At 39.6% G+C, this 14893-nt stretch overlaps 1 protein-coding gene across 5 annotated transcripts in view; it reads left to right on the top strand.

The window, feature by feature from the left end:
• FAM169B (family with sequence similarity 169 member B) overlaps nt 1–14893 on the top strand; it is a 92447-nt gene that overhangs the window by 50103 nt on the left and 27451 nt on the right. The window lies entirely within an intron of this gene.

Here is a 14893-nt window from a genome sequence, read left to right as displayed (position 1 = left end):
GCCTTGTTCTTCCGGAGGCTGACCCAGAACTCAGAGTGGAAGGAGGACCTTAAGATGTCGAGCTGAGGCAGACTAGACTAGGTGCTTGGATTTCTGCCTCTTCATTTTTGATGAATTCCACAAATTTGGTGGAAAGTTCTCTGAAGCTGCTTACTGGGTCACGTCGTTTCATCCATGAACTGATTTTTTTAAGTGGCAATTGACTTTTAGTTACTCAATTTATTTCATTTAAGAAGTACAAACCAGTAGAATATATGCTTCAGGTATACCTTTCCAATTCAGACTTTTTTTTTTTACTGTCTTTTGCTGGATTAGCTTATTTTTGGAGAGACAGAATAAAAATATTTCCGTTAGAATAATTACATACATGTTGCCACCAGCCATGTGTGAGATTTCCTTGCCAATACTTGGTATTGTGAGTCTTTTTAATTTTACCTATTCTACAAGGTGGGAAGTAGTATTTAATTTTGGTTTTAATTTGCATTTCCCTAATCGTGAACGATATTGATTATGTTTTCATGTGCTTTGTTGATGGTCACATATCTTCTTTACGTGTCTGTTAAATATTTTAGCCCATATTTTATTAGGTTGTTGCTTATTGCAGTTTCTTCGTATGTTATAGATGGCAGTTCTTTATCAGATATGTATTTGGAAAACATTTTCATTTTGGCACAACAGTATTTTTCAGAGAGCAGACATTTGAAATTTTGATGAAATCTATTTTTTATCAATTTACCAATTTTCATTATTATTCAGTTCAAAATATTTTCTAATTTACTTTGTGATTTTTATGAGTTCTTTAAAGTAAGTTTTAAATTTCCAGATATTTCAGATGTTTTACTTATTTATTTTTGATTTCTAACTTAATTCTGTTGCAGTAAGAGAATGTAGTCTATTACATTTTAAGATTTTAGAAACTATTGAGAATTGTTTAATGGCCCATTATATGGTCTGTATTGGTAGACATTCCCTGTGGACTTGAAGAAATGGGTATATTCTGCAGGTATTGGGTTTAGTGTTCTGGAAATATCAATTGGGATAAGGTAATTAATAATGTCATTTAGATTTTCTGCATTCTTACTAGTATTTTGTCTAGTTCTATCAATTTCTGAGAGTTTGTTAAAGTCTATGATTGTGGATTCATCTCTCATTTTAGTTCTGTTAGTTTTTACTTTAAGTGTTTTGAAGCTTTGTTATCAGTCACATCTATATTTATGATTGTTATACCTACCTGATATATTGACCATTTTATCATTATGAAGTCCCCAATTGTCTTCAGTAATATTTCTTGTTATGAAGTCTGTTTTGTTTGATATTAATATATAGACCCATCATCTTTCTTATGCTTATTGTTTGCATGGAATACATTCTTTGTAGCTTTTTACTGTTAGTCTGTTTATGTCTTTATTATCTGAAGCATATATTTTGTTGACAGAATACAACTGGGTCTTGGATTTTATTTATTTATTTATATATTTATTTACTTTTAGATTTTATTTATTTGTCAGAGAGAGAGAGAGAGTGTGTGCATGCTCACACAAGCAGGGGGAGTGGCAGGCAGTGGGAGAAGCGGGCTCCCCACTGAGCAAGGAGCCCAGTACAGGACTCAATCCCAGGAACCTGGGACCTGGGACCTGAGATGAAGGCAGACACTTAACCTACTGAGCCACATAGACATCCCTGGGCCTTGGATTTTAAACCTAGTCTTAAAAATGTCTGTTTAAAAAAAAAAAAAAAAAAAAGTCTGTCTTTTGAATGGAGTGTTAGTCCACTTACATTTAATTATTGATATATACTGAGGTCTTCCCTTTTGCGGTTTGTTTTGTGTCTTCTGTATTTTTTGTTCCTCTGTCCCTCCTTTGTGTCTTCTTTTATTTTAATCAGATATTTTTTAGTATTTCATTTTAATTTCTCTACTGGCTTTCTAGTTCTATATTTTTGCATTTTTAAATTTTTAGTTTTTGCTCCAGGGATCACATATGCATCTTAAACTTTTCCCACTTTAGTTACAGTTAATATTGAATTACTTCAGATGAAATATAGAAATCTTGCAGCAGTGTATTTTTGTTTACCTCTTATTTACATAGTGCTATTGTTATATATTAGATCTGTTTATGTTATAAACCTATCATTATGGATTTATAATTTTTAATTTAGTAGTCATATCTTTTAAAATAAATAAATATAGTTAAAATCTTTCTCACATACTTATCTTTTAAAAAATTTTTAATATAGGTCCCACTTGCCATCCAGTGTCATTTTTCCTTTAGGTCGAAGTACTTCCTTTAGAATTTGCTGTAGTGTGGTTCTGCTGGCAACAAATATCTCAGTTTTTGTTTACTGAAAATCTATTTTATTTTGCAGTCATATTTGAAGGATAGTTTAGCTGGATATAGAATTATTACTGATAATCCCCCCCACCCCCCTTCAGTGCTTTGAATATGTTTTTCCAGTCTTCTGGCTTTCATAGTTTCTGGTGAAAAGTCAGCCAGTTATTTATTATTATTCCCTCATACATAACATGTAGGTTTCTCTGATTGCTTTCAAAGTTTTCCCTTTAACTTTAGCTTTTTTGTAGTTTGACTGTAGTGTGTGTCTAGGAATGATTTCATTTTTGTTTATCTTGAGGTGTGGTGAGCTTCTTGAATCTTTATGTTTTCTACCATATTTTGGGAGTTTTGGGCCATTATTTCTTCAATTTTTAAAAAAATTCTGCTTTCATTGTTCTTTTCCTGGGATTCCAGTTGTGTGTATGCTGGGGTGCTTCATAGTGTCTTAAGTTTTGTCTCAGAGGTTTTATTCATTTTTCTTCAAACATTTTTCTTTGTTGGATAATTTCTGCTGGCACATATTCAAGTTCGCTTGCCATCTCCAATCTGTTGTTGAGCCCATTGAAAATTTTTAGTTATTGTAGTTTTAAGCTCTAGAATTTATATTATTTTTTGTAGTTGCTATTTCTCTGTTGAGATTTTCCATATATTTCCCTTTAACTTTTTGAATTATTTTATTTCAATACTTTGAATATATTTGTACAGCCATTTTGAGGCCTTTGCAAAATTCAACATCTGGGTCTATTTAAAATTAGTTATATTGACTACCTTTTTTTTTTTTTTTTCCCTTGAGTATGGGTCACACTTCCCTGCTTTTTTTTCATGTTGAATAATTTTTGGTTGGAAATTAGATGTTGCAGATATAGTGTAACAACTCTAATTTTTTTGGTGTGTGTTTTCTGAGGATTTTTAGATTTTTGATCTAGTAGCTGTTCAACCTGCCTAGATTTAAATGGTAGACTTTGTCTCCTTTGTGATCTATAGCTGCTGACATCTGTCTGTGTGACTTCCCATGGCTGTTTCTTTAGCCTGGCCCTGTAGAGGTCTTCCCTGTGCCTGCAGATTTGGTGGCCAAAGATTTGAATATGGATTTGGCTTACCTTTCCTGGTTTTTTTTTTTGTGGTTTTGTGTTTTGTTTTGTTTTGTTTTGTTTGTTTTTGGCTCCTGCTGGTTTGGGGTTCTGTACTTTCACTGTTCAAGCCCATTTGGCTTCAGCTCTCTGCCACTTGAGCTGTCTCAGTTGAGGAATGTCTATATTTGAGAAAAGCACCAAACTCTCAGATCTGATCCTGTGTGGTGCCATTTTTCAAACTATCTCTCTGGTCTTTGACGTATTTCTTGTTGGGTTCCGTGGGGGCTCCTTCACTCATGTGTAGGCTAGCTGTAAGCTAGGGATTTGGGCAGTTGCTCTGAATTTGAGTTTGGTTCATTCTGTGGTTCTCATGCTGCTTTAACTTTCCAGCTGCTTTCCTAATCCTAAATCTGATCTCTGACACCTTTAACTGGTAATGTTTCAGCTTTTCCCACCAGTGTTTTCTGTAGCTTTGGGGGTTGAGTTATACCCCATGGTCAGTAAACTGCAAACTCATAGGTTTTACCTAGTCCAGTTGCAATTTTCTTTTCTTTTTTCTTTTTTTTTTTTTTTTAAGTAGGCTCCATGCCCAGTGTGGAGCCCACCACCAGGCTTCAACTCACGACCATGAGATCAACACCTGGGCTGAGATCAAGAGCTGGACGTTTAACCAACAGAACCACCTAGGTGCTCTTTCCAGTTGCAATTTCCTGAAATTAAATTTTCGTCTACCTAGTGGTGTCTTTAAATGATTTCTTACATTTATTTCTTAAGTAGTTATTATATGTGGGATTTGCACGACCATTTCCTTCCACCACCATTATCTGATGGGGATCCTGTTCAGATATGGATGATAGAATTTTATTCCTTTCCTTCTCATCTTTTTCTATAATCAGAGAGAGGGATATATCTTGTTGAATTAAGAAATGGTTAATATAGCAGGGCGCCTGGGTGGCTCAGTCGTTAGGCGTCTGCCTTCAGCTTGGGTCACGATCCTGGGGTCCTGGGGTTGAGTCCTGTGTGGGGCTCCCTGCTCGGTGGGGGACTTGCTTCTCCCTCTCCCTCTGCTGCTCCCCCTGCTTGTGCCCTCTCTCTCTGTCAAATAAATAAATAAAATCTAGAAAAAAAAAAAAGAAATGGTTGATATAGCAGCATATAAGTATGTTAAACAAAACGATTTAGTTAGTGAATAGATATATTTTATTATGTCTTATTATTTGCACACATGATTCACGAAAAATCACAGTGAATACGTGTGGTTTAATGGACTACAATAGGAGGGGTTTGTAGTTCACGAGTTCAGAACAGTTAATGTTTCTTCAGTCTCGGCTCGGTCCTCTGTGCTTGTCAGGGCATTGTGCAGTGTTTTTGTGTTGGTGCTGAGGATATGGGCATAGCACATGGCATGCTTCTCAACTTCGCAGCATTACAATTTTTCTTCATGAGATTAGATCCTTTTGATTCAGAATATCTGTTAATTTAGCTTAAGCTGGGCTGCAGTGTGTAATTTCATTCTGAGAGGAAAAGCAAATGTGCAGATTCACTGCATAAATTGGATCACAGGGGCCAGGGGTCACCTATTTAAGAGTATACATTGTTTCTAAGAGCTTTCTTGGCACATACTTTTAAGTATTTAAAAAATTTGTTAGACAGTAAAATTGACCTTATTTTTTTTTGGCTTTACAGTTCTGTGAATTTTGACCTATGTATAGATTCATATAACTACAACCATAATTAAAATACAGAGTAAAATCCACCATCCCCAAAACCTCCTTCATGTTATCTCTAGTCATTCCGTACCCCCTAGTTGCCACCTGAAACCCCTGGCAACCATTGATTTGTTCTCCGTCACTATTGTTTTGTCTTTTCTAGAGTGTTATGTAATGGAATCAAATAGTTTGTAACCCTTTGAGACTGACCCTTTTCTTCTTCTTTTTTTCTTAAGATTTTATTTATTTTAGATAGAGATAGCATGAGCAGAGGGGAGGAGGAGAGGAACAGGGAAAGAATCTCAAGCGGACTCTGAGCTGAATGTGGAGCCTGACCTGGGGCTTGATCCCAGGACTCCGAGATCATGACCTGAGCTGAAATCAAGACCCGGTCACTCCAACAACTGAGCCACCCAGGCGCCCCAAGAGACTGACTCTTTTCACTCAGCATAATGCTATTCATCCAAGTCAATGTGTAGATCAGTAGTTTGTGCCTCTTTATTGCTGAGGAGCACATTCAGTTTGAAACAAGTGGGCGCCTTTGTATAGGCTGAATGAGATCTTTTCAGGTAGACCTCTCTTTGGGAATATTTTCTTAATAGGCTGGTTTGAATGTCTCCCTTCATTTGACTGTTCAGTAATTGTCTTTTATATGAAATATTGACACTTCAGCCATTTAACTATTTTATGTTGAAATTCCCCCTAGGTAATCAAAACTAATGAGGTTTTACTTTAACTTGTGTTCTCAAACCACTAGTCCACAAGACTGTTAGCTTTCAAGGGAAGAAAATACTGGACCGGTAAGGGGCGAGTTGGCCAATTTGAGGCAGAGCTAAGAAGTGTTTTGCTTTTGTATAAAAATCTAAAAAGAACAGCTTTATATTTCAGATGTCTGAAAACTCCAACACTAATGCAAATCATAAAAACAGGAGTGGCACTTAAAAGTATTAAATTAGGTGATTTGCAATCCAGACAAGCATGTGACCTTCGAGATGGCAGTGATGTTTCGAAGTGACCTCAGCTGCCCTGCTCATCGCAGTGGGGGAGGGGGGGAGGGTCTTCTGCTCTCCCCTCCCCCAGATGTCCAATGCCACAGGTACCTCCTGCTGGGTTGTCTCATCGGGCAGGCTCCCCTCAGGCCATCTTCTGGACTTTAGCAGAAACATAAGTAACGAAGGTGGCGTGAGTGGGGAGTGCGGTGTTGGATCAGGTACCGACTCTGCTGCCCAATGAGAAAGGGGTTGCTGTTGGTGAGGAATGGAGGTCCCCTTGAAGACGGGGTATTGGAGGGTGCAGGGAGAAATGCACGGGATGCAGCCTGGCTTCGTCTGCTGGGATGTGCACCAGCAGCTGCTGCATTCTCAGCCTTGCAAACCTGCTAACTTTGCCCACTTATATCTCCTGCTTCCTCATAAGCTTGACTTTAGTTTGCCATGATGCCCACCTGGCCTCTCCCTGTGCCTGCCTTAAAGGGCCAAGATCTATTGTGGTCCTTGTTTCACTTCATTTAAAGTCTCTCGGAAGAATCAGATTGGTCCAGCTGGCCTGTGGATTGGTTTTCTTGTGCATCATGCGTCCACCTTTAGCTTGACTGTGGATGGGGGGGCTGGCTTTCATGGTTCAGATATGGCCACCTGGCCTTCGTTCTTAGCTGTGGTGGGGCAATTTTAAAGGACCGTGGGCTGGATAGACAGCCCATAATAATCCATGGAAGAATCCTGTTTATAAAGTCTCAGTCTGGCCTGGAATACTTGCAGTCACCACCACCAGGCAGCCCTTCATTGCTGCACAGTGGACGATGTGTAATAGACGGAGTGCTCAGCAGGCAGTTCGTGCTGCTCACATATTATTGGCTACAGGAGTTCTCAGGCTCCATCCAAGACCTGCTGCATCAGAAACCCTGGCGGTAGACTGGGCCCCTTCGATCTGTCTTAACAAGCCCTCCAGGTGACTCCCAAGGATTGAAGTTGGAGAACCACTCACCCAAGGCATGCATTCTCAGTGGGGAAGCATTGCCCCCAACAATCAAACCTTCTTTTTTTTGGGAAGCAAAAGAATCATGGATAATACAATGGTCTGTGGCTCTCCAAACCTAAACCCTACCCCACAAAGCGTTATTCCTTAGTATTTAGTTGGGGGGGGAGGGTGGTGATTAGGAAAAAATGGCTCCTTACGTTGGTGATAATGAGAAAACATTTGGGCAACACCACTTGAGAGTGTATACTTAAAAGAGAAACTGCGAGGGGCACCTAGGTGGCTCAGTCAGTGAAACGTCTGCCTTTGGCTCAGGTCATGATCCCAGGGTCCTGGGATCGAGTCCCACACTGGGCTCTCTGCTCAGTGGGGAGCCTGCTTCTCCCTGTGCCCCTCCCCCTGCTCTTGCTTTCTCTCTCTCTCTCTCTCAAATAAATAAATAAGTAAAATCTTAAAAAAAAAAAAAAAAAAGAAAGGAACCGCTAGCTGAAGCATATACTCAGCTTCCCCTGAGGGGACGCATAGCTGTCTCCCACAGTGGTTGGACATGTGTATACTGTCACCTGCAAAAGGCGAAGAGTGTTTGGTGCTCCACATCTTTATCAACATTGGTATTGTCCAGCTTTTTTTGTGGTTGCTGATCCCGTGGCTACGAAATATTTTATTTTAGAGCCTATTTTCTGATCGTTGCTAGTCGGATAGAAATGCCATCCATCTCTTATATGTTGATCTTATGTCTGTTAACCTTGCTAGACTTTCCTCTTAGTTCTATAATTTGTTGGTAGTTTTCTTTGGCTTTTATAATTTTCCTTTGCTCTAGGCCACGTGGCCTAGATTATGTGCAGGGTCCAGCACAGAGTTGAACTGGAGCAGTTCTTGCTCCTGTAATCCAAAAAGGAGGTGAATTACTGATACAGATTTTATTTATTTATTTATTTATTTATTTATTTATTTATTTAACAGAGAGAGACACAGCGAGAGAGGGAACACAAGCAGTGGGAGAGGGAGAAGCAGGCTTCCCGCTGAGCAGGGAGCCCGACGCGGGGCTCGATCCCAGGATCCTGGGACCATGACCTGAGCCGAAGGCAGACGCTTAACGACTGAGTCACCCAGGCGCCCCCAGATTTTCTTCTATTTAACAACCTGAGATAAAGTCAACTTGGCCAAAGTTATTTAAGCAGATAAACTCTTTTCCCCAATATTTTAGAGATAAATCAAATTTCGTGGCACCTTATAAATAAATTCCTCTTGTTTTTTTTTTAATTCCTCTTGTAATAGTAAAATACATACAAATGAAACTTTTAGAAGAAAAATGATATAATTAATGCTTATCTCTAAATGTGTCTTGTTTGGAGGTGGTTCAGATTAATGCATTGTTTTCAGTTGTTCTCGAGAAAAGGCAAGTATTACAAATAGGTGTTATAAACACTTAGTCCTCCCTGTAAAAGTGATGTTTTTCTGGAGCGGGCACCGGCAGCTATGGCCTGGAGGTCAAATTCTGCTCATCGCCTATTTTTGTAAATAGAGTTTTATTGGAACATAGCCATGCCCATTCGTATTGTCCACAGCTGATTTTGTCCACAACTGCAGAGATGAGTGCTTGCTCCTAAAGCCTAAAGTATTTTCTGTCTGGAATTTACAGAAAAAGTTTGCCGGTGCCTAGTCCAGCAGATACAATTTAAATGTCTCATACTTTAAAAAATAAAATGATTTTATGCAGATAGGTGTTAGCAGCGCTCCCTGGCGGGAAGAGTTCAGGAACATCCAGATCATTTACTGGTGTCTTCAGTAGATGCTCAGCTGCCCCAGGTTCCAAGGAAGTCTGGCTCTGACCTTGTGCAGTGGGTTCACCACCCACAGGTAGTATGATTGTAACAAAAGGAGAGTGCTAATGGCTGGCAAAAGTTAACACTTTTGGCTAGTTCTCTGTTGGGTTTCCATGGGTTAGGAGTATCCCAAATATCTTTATAGTCTGAACTTAATCTCTTGGACTGGCAACTGTTGCCTGAATTTGGATTTTTAGAGCAGTTATTCTTAAAATGTGTCACAGAGCCAAGCGTCTGCAACCACCACGGACAGCATATTGTCTTTGGGATTAGCAGGGCGAACCTGGACAGGTGCTTCCTAGCACCCACAAATGCTACTTTGCAAAAGGAAACGCACCAAGAGGGCTATTTTGTGCCTTGGGGCCTCCCATCATAACTTCCCTGGTGCCCAGGTCTTAGTTCTCAAAAACAGCCGGCGGTGGGAATACACCCACCCACAGTCATAGACTGTTGTCTCGCCACCTGCCTGTTTTATCTTCCTCCTGACAAATCTCTCTCTTTGAAGCAGATTCCGTTTCTTCTATTACTTTCTGGCCGCCTGTTGCTATCATTTCCCCCATGGCGCACCATCTGTGAATGCTGTCTTAGGTATTCCAAGAATTCCCTCAATGAATTTGTGAAGTAACCCTCCTTGTCTTTTTCTGTGTTTTGTTGGGGTGCCTATTTTTAATGGACAGCCTGTTGGTACCACGTTGCCTCCTCTTTGGTAGGCTTTGCTTCCTTCTCTCAGAGGTTCTGTCTTCAGGTCCTCCCAGGCTGTTGAAGGCAAAGCCTTCATTATGTGCAGTCTTAGTTCATGCCCCTTGGTCATGGTTTCCTCAAAGATACCTCACTGATTCTGCATCTCCTCGAAAACAGCCAGCCAGGGTGGTGAGCAAAGAAACCAGCCCCTTACCGTGATCTAGATTAACTTTGTGCACCCTCTTGAATTCAGTTTGTTAATATCGGTTTAAATTTTTTTGACTTATGCTTAAGAATTACTGTGTTTACCTATTTTTCTGATCCTTGGCTGTTTTTTTCTTTGTCCTTAAAAGGTTAGACTCATAGACTAAGTTGGAGAATATTCTCCCTTTTTCTGTTCTCTGGAAGGCTTTCCTTGGAAGTTTGGTAGAACTTATATCTAAAGCCACCTGGCCTGATGTGTTCAGTGTGGGAGAGGTTTAAACTACTGAGTTCATGTTTTGATGCTCATAGGAGCATCATTAGTCTTTCTGTTTTTTTTATGAGTCAGTTTTGGTGGTTTGTAGTGTCCTAGGAATTTGTCCTTTTCATCTGTTTTTACGTTTATTGGCTTAGAGATATTTATTATATTCTTTTACCTTTGAAATTTCTGCCACATCTGTAGCCATATCTTTATTTTAATTCCTAATGTGCTTTATTTTTTTTTAAATTTTTTTATTGTTATGTTAATCCCCATACATTACATCATTAGTTTTAGATATAGTGTTCCATGATTCATTGTTTGTGCATAACACCCAGTGCTCCATGCAGAACGTGCCCTCCTCAATACCCATCACCAGGCTAACCCATCCTCCCACCCCCCTCCCCTCTAGAACCCTCAGTCTGTTTTTCAGAGTCCATCGTCTCTCATGGTTCTTCTCCCCCTCCAATTTCCCCCCCTTCATTCTTACCCTCCTGCTACATTCTTCTTCTTCTTTTTTTCTTTCTTAACATATATTGCATTATTTGTTTCAGAGGTACAGATCTGAGATTCAACAGTCTTGCACAATTCACAGCGCTTACCAGAACACATACCCTCCCCAGTGTCCATCACCCAGTCACCCCATCCCTCCCACCCCACCCCCCACTCCAGCAACCCTCAGTTTGTTTCCTGAGATTAAGAATTCCTCATATCAGTGAGGTCATATGATACATGTCTTTCTCTGTTTGACTTATTTCGCTCAGCATAATACCCTCCAGTTCCATCCACGTCGTTGCAAATGGCAAGATCTCATTCCTTTTGATGGCTGCATAATATTCCATTGTATATATATACCACATCTTCTTTATCCATTCATCTGTCGATGGACATCTTGGCTCTTTCCACAGTTTGGCTATTGTGGACATTGCTGCTATAAACATTGGGGTGCACGTACCCCTTCGGATGCCTACATTTGTATCTTTGGGGTAAATACCCAGTAGTGCAATTGCTGGGTCCTATGGTAGCTCTATTTTCAACTTTTTGAGGAACCTCCATACTGTTTTCCAGAGTGGTTGCACCAGTTTGCATTGCCACCAACAGTCTAGGAGGGTTCCCCTTTCTCCGCATCCCTGTCAACATCTGTCGTTTCCTGACTTGTTAATTTTAGCCATTCTGACTGGGGTGAGGTGGTATCTCATTGAGGTTTTGATTTGGATTTCCCTGATGCCAAGCGATATTGAACACTTTTTCATGTGTCTGTTGGCCGTTTGGATGTCTTCTTTGGAAAAATGTCTGTTCATGTCTTCTGCCCATTTCTTGATTGGATTCTTTGTTCTTTTGGTGTTGAGTTTGATGAGTTCTTTATAGATTTTGGATACTAGCCCTTTATCTGATATGTCATTTGCAAATATCCTCTCCCATTCTGTCAGTTGTCTTTTGGTTTTGTTGACTGTTTCCTTTGCTTTGCAAAAGCTTTTTATCTTGATGAAGTCCCAATAGTTCATTTTTGCCCTTGCTTCCCTTGCCTTTGGCAATGTTTCTAGGAAGAAGTTGCTGCGGCTGAGGTCGAAGAGGTTGCTGCTTGTGTTCTCCTTTCGGATTTTGATGGATTCCTGTCTCACATTGAGGTCTTTCAACCATTTGGAGTCTATTTTTGTGTGTGGTGTAAGGAAATGGTCCAGTTTCATTCTTCTGCATGTGGCTGTCCAATTTTCCCAACACCATTTGTTGAAGAGACTGTCTTTTTTCCATTGGACATTCTTTCCTGCTTTGTCAAAGATTAGTTGACCATATAGTTGAGGGTCCATTTCTGGGCTCTCTATTCTGTTCCATTGATCTATGTGTCTGTTTTTGTGCCAGTACCATACTGTCTTGATGATGACAGCTTTGTAGTAGAGCTGGAAGTCTGGAATTGTGATGCCGCCAGCTTTGCTTTTCTTTTTCAACATTCCTCTGGCTATGCGGGGTCTTTTCTGGTTCCATACAAATTTTAGGATTATTTGTTCCATTTCTTTGAAGAAAGTGGATGGTATTTTGATGGGGATTGCATTGAATGTGTAGATTGCTCTAGGTAGGATTGACATCTTCACAATATTTGTTCTTCCAATCCATGAGCATGGAACGTTTTTCCATTTCTTTGTGTCTTCCTCAATTTCTTTCATGAATATTTTATAGTTTTCTGAGTACAGATCCTTTGCCTCTTTGGTTAGATTGATTCCTAGGTATCTTATGGTTTTGGGTGCAATTGTAAATGGGATCGACTCCTTAATTTCTCTTTCTTCTGACTTGTTGTTGGTGTATAGGAATGCCACTGACTTCTGTGCATTGATTTTATATCCTGCCACTTGACTGAATTCCTGTATGAGTTCTAGCAGTTTTGGGGTGGAGTCTTTGGGATTTTCCACATAAAGTATCATATCATCTGCAAAGAGTGAGAGTTTGACTTCTTCTTTGCCAATTTGGATGCCTTTGATTTCTTTTTGTTGTCTGATTGCTGTGGCTAGGACTTCCAATACTATGTTGAATAGCAGTGGTGATAGTGGACATCCCTGCCGCGTTCCTGACCTTAGGGGGAAAGCTCTCAGTTTTTCCCCATTGAGAATGATATTCGCTGTAGGTTTTTCATAGATGGCTTTTATGATATTGAGGTATGTACCCTCTATCCCTATACTCTGAAGAGTTTTGATCAAGAAAGGATGCTGTACTTTGTCAAATGCTTTTTCTGCATCTATTGAGAGGATCATATGATTCTTGTTCTTTCTTTTGTTAATGTATTGTATCACGTTGATTGATTTGCGGATGTTGAACCAACCTTGCAGCCCAGGGATAAATCCGACTTGATCGTGGTGAATAATCCTTTTAATGTACTGTTGGATCCTATTGGCTAGTATTTTGGTGAGAATTTTTGCATCCATGTTCATCAGGGATATTGGTCTGTAATTCTCCTTTTTGATGGGGTCTTTGTCTGGTTTTGGGATCAAGGTAATGGTGGCCTCATAAAATGAGTTTGGAAGTTTTCCTTCCATTTCTATTTTTTGGAACAGTTTCAGAAGGATAGGTATTAATTCTTCTTGAAATGTTTGGTAGAATTCCCCTGGGAAGCCATCTGGCCCTGGGCTTTTGTGTTTTGGGAGATTTTTGATGACTGCTTCTATTTCCTTAGTGGTTATAGGTCTGTTCAGGTTTTCTATTTCTTCCTGGTTCAGTTTTGGTAGTTGATACATCTCTAGGAATGCATCCATTACTTCCAGGTTACCTAATTTGCTGGCATAGAGTTGCTCATAATATGTTCTTATCATTGTTTGTATTTCTTTGGTGTTGGTTGTGATTTCTCCTCTTTCATTCATGATTTTGTTGATTTGGGTCATTTCTCTTTTCTTTTTGATAAGTCTGGCCAGGGGCTTATCAATCTTGTTAATTCTTTCAAAGAACCAGCTCCTAGTTTCGTTGATCTGTTCTACTGTTCTTTTGGTTTCTATTTCATTGATTTCTGCTCTGATCTTTATTATTTCTCTTCTCCTGCTGGGTTTAGGCTTTATTTGCTGTTCTTTCTCCAGCTCCTTTAGGTGTAGGGTTAGGTTGTGTACTTGAGACCTTTCTTGTTTCTTGAGAAAGGCTTGTATTGCTATATACTTTCCTCTTAGGACTGCCTTTGCTGTATCCCAAAGATTTTGAATAGTTGTGTTTTCATTTTCATTGGTTTCCATGAATTTTTTTAATTCTTCTTTAATTTCCTGGTTGACCCATTCATTCTTCAGTAGGATGCTCTTTAGCCTCCATGTATTTGAGTTCTTTCCGACTTTCCTCTTGTGATTGAGTTCTAGTTTCAAAGCATTGTGGTCTGAAAATAGTCAGGGGATGATCCCAATCTTCTGGTACCGGTTGAGACCTGATTTATGACCTAGGATGTGATCTATTCTGGAGAATGTTCCATGGGCACTAGAGAAGAATGTGTATTCCGTTGCTTTGGGATGGAATGTTCTGAATATGTCTGTGAAGTCCATTTGGTCCAGTGTGTCATTTAAAGTCTTTATTTCCTTGTTGATCTTTTGCTTAGACGATCTGTCCATTTCAGTGTGGGGGGGGTGTTAAAGTCCCCCACTATTATTGTATTGTTGTCGATGTGTTTCTTTGCTTTTGTTATTAATTGCCTTATATAATTGGCTGCTCCCATGTTAGGGGCATAGATATTTACAATTGTTAGATCTTCTTGTTGGATAGACCCTTTAAGTATGATATAGTGTCCTTCCTCATCTCTTATTACAGTCTTTGGTTTAAAATCTAATTTGTCTGATATAAGGATTGCCACCCCAGCTTTCTTTTGGTGTCCATTAGCATGGAAAATGGTTTTCCACCCCCTCACTTTCAATCTGGGGGTGTCTTTGGGTCTAAAATGAGTCTCTTGCAGACAGCATATCGATGGGTCTTGTTTTTTAATCCAATCTGATAGCCTGTGTCTTTTGATTGGGGCATTTAGCCCATTTACATTCAGGGTAACTATTGAAAGATAGGAATTCAGTGCCATCGTATTGCCTGTAAAGTGACTGTTACTGTATATTGTTTGTGTTCCTTTCTGGTCTATGTTGCTTTTAGGCTCTCTCTTTGCTTAGAGGACCCCTTTCAAGATTTCTTGTAGGGCTGGTTTCGTGTTTGCAAGTTCCTTTAGTTTTTGTTTGTCCTGGAAGCTTTTTATCTCTCCGTCTATTTTCAATGACAGCCTAGCTGGATATAGTATTCTTGGCTGCATATTTTTCTCATTTAGTGCTCTGAATATGTCCTGCCAGTCCTTTCTGGCCTGCCAGGTCTCTGTGGATAAGTCTGTTGCCAATCTAATGTTTCT

Source organism: Phoca vitulina, unplaced genomic scaffold (genome assembly GCF_004348235.1).
Source record: "Phoca vitulina isolate PV1807 unplaced genomic scaffold, GSC_HSeal_1.0 scaffold61, whole genome shotgun sequence".
In the NCBI taxonomy this organism is placed as follows: domain Eukaryota; kingdom Metazoa; phylum Chordata; class Mammalia; order Carnivora; family Phocidae; genus Phoca; species Phoca vitulina.
This window is presented reverse-complemented; position numbering and strand designations above follow the sequence as displayed.